The 5,546-nt window shown below is 48.0% G+C and overlaps 1 pseudogene; it reads right to left on the bottom strand.

Annotated features, from left to right (window-relative positions):
* Positions 1-328: 328 nt before the first annotated feature.
* Positions 329-429, bottom strand: LOC130499262 (small nucleolar RNA R71; annotated as a pseudogene).
* Between the last annotated feature and the right edge of the window lie 5,117 nt (positions 430-5,546).

Genomic DNA, 5,546 nt, shown 5'->3' with positions numbered 1-5,546 from the left:
GCGATCTGCCATAACCCCTCCACCGTGCACTAGGCAAGACTTCGAGATCAAGCCAGCCTTGATAAGTCTAGTGCAAAGGAAGATCTTCAATTGACTTCCTGCTGAGATACCGATGGACCACATCGAGCACTTCGAGAAGATGTGTGGTTTCACTAAAGCGAATGGAGTACCACCCGATTACATCAAGTGTACTCTGTTCCCTTTCTCTCTTGATGGGAAAGCTGCTCGCTGGCTTGATTCACTACCCACCGGATCACTCACCACTTGGGAACAAGTCCGAGAGGCTTTCTTAAGCCACTTCTACACGAAATCGAAGACGGCAGCTCTGAGACAGAAGAACGTGACCTTCAAACAGCTGGTGGACGAGCCGTTCTGCGAGGCTTGGGAGCGATTCAATGTTTACCGCAGAGAGTGCCCACATCATGGTTTTGAGGAAGACTATCTGCTGGAGTGTTCTACGATGGATTAGGCTGGGAGTACAGGAACACTTTGAACTCAGCCAGTAAGGGAGACTTCATGACTCAGTCCACTCAAGGTGCATTTGAGTTGATTGAGAACATGGCCTCAAGCTCAGCTGACAATAACCGCGAGACTGATCGCACTCAGAAGGTGAAGAGCATCGACAACAGCAAGATTGATGAGCTCTCTGCCAAGGTCGATCAGCTGATTAAGAGTAACCAGAACCAGGTCTTCATCATGGAAGAATCCCCACAGGATAAAGCTACCGCGGAAGGCACATCAGAGGCGGATCAGTCGGCTGAGGATCAGCATGAAGTGAGTTATGTGAATGGGCAAGGATGGCAGTTCAAGAACTATCACCCGAACCCTAACGTGAGGAACAATCCCCACCTGTTCAATGCCCCTAAACCAGACGATAAAGCTCAAGGGAACCAGGGGCAGAACAGTGGATACCAAAGGCCTTATGGCAATCAGGGAAGAACCTTTGTCCTTAACCCAGCTCAGAATGCTCAGTTCCACAGCCAGAAACAGCCGGTTAATCAGCAAGCTGCACAACCGACTCAGACTGCTCCGCATGATGACATGAAGAGCCTCGCCAATATGATGAGCCAGCTGCTCCAAGGACAGCTGAACCAGGTCACAAACGACATCAACACCAGGATGAATCATATGTTCAATGACCTGAGTGTGAAGTATGACAATGTCTCAAGCCATATGAGACAGATGGATATTCAGATTGCTCAGACTGCTGAGAATGTGAAGAGACAGCAAGGAACTCTCCCTGGAAAAACAGACAAGAACCCCAAGGAGTGCAATGCAGTAGGTTTGAGGAGTGGAAAGCAACTACCTGATCTAGACCCCAGGAGATTCACATCGGCTGAGAAAGGGAAGCAGAAGGAGTCAGATCAACCACCTAAGGCTGTACCCACAGATGAGGAAGATGCAGAACAACCTGCTGAGACTGTTCCGACTGAAGCAGAGCGACCCGCTGGGGTTGTTCCACCGACTGCAGCACCTTCTCCTGCTCGTCAGTATGTACCGAAAGTGTCCTACCCTGTTCTAGCTAAGGCTACACGCAAGGATAAGGAAGAGATGAAGTGCAGGAAGATGCTGGAAGACCTAACTGTCAAGCTCCCTCTGATGAGTGCGATCCAGATGATACCATCCATGGCGTAGCTTCGTCAAGGGATTGATCTCTGGGAAGATATCTGATGACAGCGAGTTCATGATTGTCTCTAAGGAGTGCAGCGCGGTGCTCCAGAACAGAACGATCAAGAAGTTGGGTGATCCGGGAAAATTTGTTCTCTCGGTTCAGATTGGCAGAACACTCTTCTCATGCTCGCTAGTCGACCTAGGGTCGAGCATAAATCTCATGCCATATACTATGGCTAAAGGCTTGGATACACGGACTTCAAGCCTACCAGGATGTCACTAGTGTTTGCTGATCGATCTGTGAAGTCTCCAGTTGGAATCCTCGAAGATCTTCAAGTTCTGGTTGGGAATACAATTGTTCCTGCCGATTTCGTTGTTCTGGAAGTCGAGGAAGACTCCAATGATCCCCTGATCCTAGGCAGACCAATCCTCTGCACTGTTGGAGCTATCATTGATGTCCGACAAAGGAAGATTGATCTCCACCTTGGAGATATTGTGATGAAGTTTGAGATGGATCAGATGCTCAAGAAGCCGATGCTGGATGGACAAACCTTCACCGTCCAAGAAGATGGTGATCCCCTAGAGCCGCATGAAGGAATGATCGAGGAGATTCTCACCGAGGATCCACTTGAACTCGCCTTAGTCAGAGCTGAAGCCGAGCAAAGCTTAGAGAGTGTGTTTATGCTGATGCCTATGCCAAATTCCTGGATTCAGCCAGGAGTATGGAGAGGATGGTGGCGAATCTAAGTCTGGGGGAGAACAGTGACTCCAGCACATCGACTGGAACAACCGCGCCTCAGAACCCGACTGTTCCGGCAGCTCAAACCGATGACTCATGGAGCGAGCTGAAAGCTCCTAGGTAGAAGCTCAAAATCCCTTCCCAAGGGACTCAGGTATGCAGTTTCTTGGACCCAACTCCACATATCCTGTCATTGTGAATGCTGACCTGAACAATGCAGAGACTGCTCTGCTTTGTGTGAGCTGAGGAAATATCGTAAGGCTTTAGGTTACTCTCTAGCTGACATACCTGGCATTTCACCTGATCTGTGCATGCATAGAATACACCTGGAAGATGAATCGATGACTTCTGTAGACACATCAGAGGAGGTTAAACCCGAATCTAAAAGATGTTTGTAAAGAAAGAGATAATGAAACTTCTAGAAGCAGGTGTGATTTATGCGATCTCTGAGGTAAGTGGGTTAGTCCTGTGCATGTAGTACCTAAGAAAGGTGATCACTGTGTACTGATAACCAATGAAAAGAAATGAATTGATCCCCACTAGAACAGTTACTGGTCATCGCATGTGCATTGATTTTCGTAAATTGAATGCTGCGACTCGTAAGGATCACTTCCCACTTCCTTTTATTGATCAAATGCTTGAGAGATTGGCTAACCACCCTTACTATTGCTTTTTAGATGGTTATTCAGGTTTCTTTCAGATTCCCATCCACCCAGATGATCAGGAGAAGACGACGTTCACATGCCCTTATGGAACATATGCATACAGGAGGATGCCTTCGGCTTGTGCAATGCTCCAGCGACCTTCCAGCGATGCATGATGTCGATTTTTACTGATCTGATCGAAGACATAATGGAGGTTTTCATGGACGATTTCAGCGTCTATGGAAGCTCCTTTCATGTCTGTTTGTCAAATTTGTGCAGGGTACTGAAGCGATGCGAGGAGAAGCATCTGGTGCTGAAACTGGGAGAAATGCCACTTCATGGTGAGAGATGGGATTGTTCTGGGACACAAGATATCCGAGAAAGGCATTGAGGTGGATAAGGCAAAGATCGAGGTCATGATGAGTCTGCAACCACCAACTTCAGTGAAGGGAATCAGGAGTTTCTTGGGACATGCTGGTTTCTATAGGAGGTTCATCCAAGACTTCTCTAAATCGCGAGACCACTCACTCGGTTGCTCTGTAAAGAAGCTCAGTTCGCCTTTGACAGTGACTGCTTAGCCGCATTCCACACGATCAAGGGAGCTCTAGTCAGTGCACCAGTTGTCCAACCTCCAGACTGGATCTCCCTTTTGAGATCATGACAGATGCAAGTGATTTTGCAGTGGGAGCAGTTCATTGGCCAGCGTAAAGACAAAAGCTTCACGTGATCTACTATGCAAGCAGAACTTTGGATGAAGCTCAATGCCGATACGCAACCACAGAGAAAGAGCTCCTTGCCATCGTGTTCGCTTTTGAGAAGTTCAGATTCCTATCTGGTTGGATCAAAGGTGATTGTGGCACACAGACCACGCGGCACTCAAGTACCACTCACGAAGAAGGATGCTAAACCGCGGCTCTTAAGGTGGATTCTTTTGCTCCAAGATTTGATCTGGAGATAAGAGACAAGAAGGGGTTGATAATGGAGTGCAGATCATCTCTCCAGGATGAAAGGTGTCAGATTGAGACAGTGCTTGATGTGGAACAACCGATGGAGTACGTCAATGCGATTGGTCTGCGCAACATGGAGCAGATCGTCACCTGCAATCAAGGACTGTTCCCGCGTAAAAGGAGCATTCCGTTTTGCAGTGATCCAGAAGGAGTACCCGAACCTTCCATGGTTTGCTGAGATTGCCAACTTCTTGGCAGCTGAGAAAGACCGTTTGAGGTTCACTGGGAATGAGAAGAGGAAATTTCTGAGAGAGGCAAGCACTACTTCTGGGATGAGCCGTATCTCTATCGGCAAAGCAAGGATGGGATCTTCAGGAGATGTAATTCCAGAGGCTGATATTCCAGGGGATCCTTCACCACTTGCCATGGTTCCTCTTATGCTGGTCACTTCTGCACCTTCAAGACTGTCTCCAAGATCCTCCAAGCCGGTTTCTGGTGGCCCACTATGTTCAGAGATGCTCACGCCTTCATATCTCGAATGCAATTCATGCCAAAGGATGGGGAGTATAAGTAAGAGAAACGAGATGCCTCAGAACTACATCTTGAAGTTGAAGTGTTCGATTGCTGGGGATCGATTTCATGGGACCTTTCCCAGTCTCATCACAAGAATGAGTACATCCTAGTTGCTGTGGACTATGTCTCCAAGTGGGTAGAAGCGATTGCTAGTCCAACCCAATGATGCGCGAGTTTGTAACCAAGATGTTCACCCTCCATCATTTTCCCAAGATTTGGAGTGCCTAGAGTGTTAATAAGCGATGGTGGAACTCACTTTATCAACAAGTTGTTCCAAGGATTGCTGAGCAGGAATGGTGTGAAACACAAGTAGCAACCGCCTACCATCCTCAAACCAAGTGGTCAATGGAAGTTTCAAACAGAGAGATCAAGAACATCCTGCAGAAGACTGTCAACACCACCCGCAAGGATTGGTCCCTTAAGCTTGACGATGCTCTTGGGCGTACATAACAGCCTACAAGACCCCTTAGGGACCACTCCTTATCATCTGGTCTATGGCAAGGCGTGCCCACCTACCTGTTGAGCTAGAGTACAAGGCGGCTTGGGCTGTCAAACTACTCAACTTCGACATCAAACCTGCCAAGGAGAGGCGAACCATTCAGATCCACGAGTTGGAGGAGATCAGGCATCTGGCCTATTGAGAGTTCTAAGATCTACAAGGAAAGGACCAAGGCGTCCATGACGAATGATCATCCAGCAGAAGCTTCGCTCCGAACGATCAGGTCTACTCTTCAATTCACGGGTTAAGCTGTTCCCTGGAAAGCCTAAATCTAAATGGTCGGGACCTTTCACCATTAAGGAGGATTCGCCCTTATGGAGCTGTTGTGTTGCTGGACACAAGAGAGGAGAATTTCGTTGTTAATGGTCAGCGTCTCAAGCCATATCCTGCTGACACAACAATCGCTGAAGGGGTAGAGATACCCTAAGCGATCCCCCTCAAGCCTAATCGGCTCATTGAAGTCAAGCTAGTGACAGAAAACAAGCGCTTGGTGGGAGGCAACCCACTGGTGAGTGTAAATATTGTTTTCCTTT

The sequence above is a fragment of the Raphanus sativus genome, chromosome 8, assembly GCF_000801105.2.
Source record: "Raphanus sativus cultivar WK10039 chromosome 8, ASM80110v3, whole genome shotgun sequence".
Lineage (NCBI taxonomy): Eukaryota > Viridiplantae > Streptophyta > Magnoliopsida > Brassicales > Brassicaceae > Raphanus > Raphanus sativus.
Note: the sequence above shows the minus strand (reverse complement) of the source record. Positions and strands in the feature narration are given on the sequence as shown.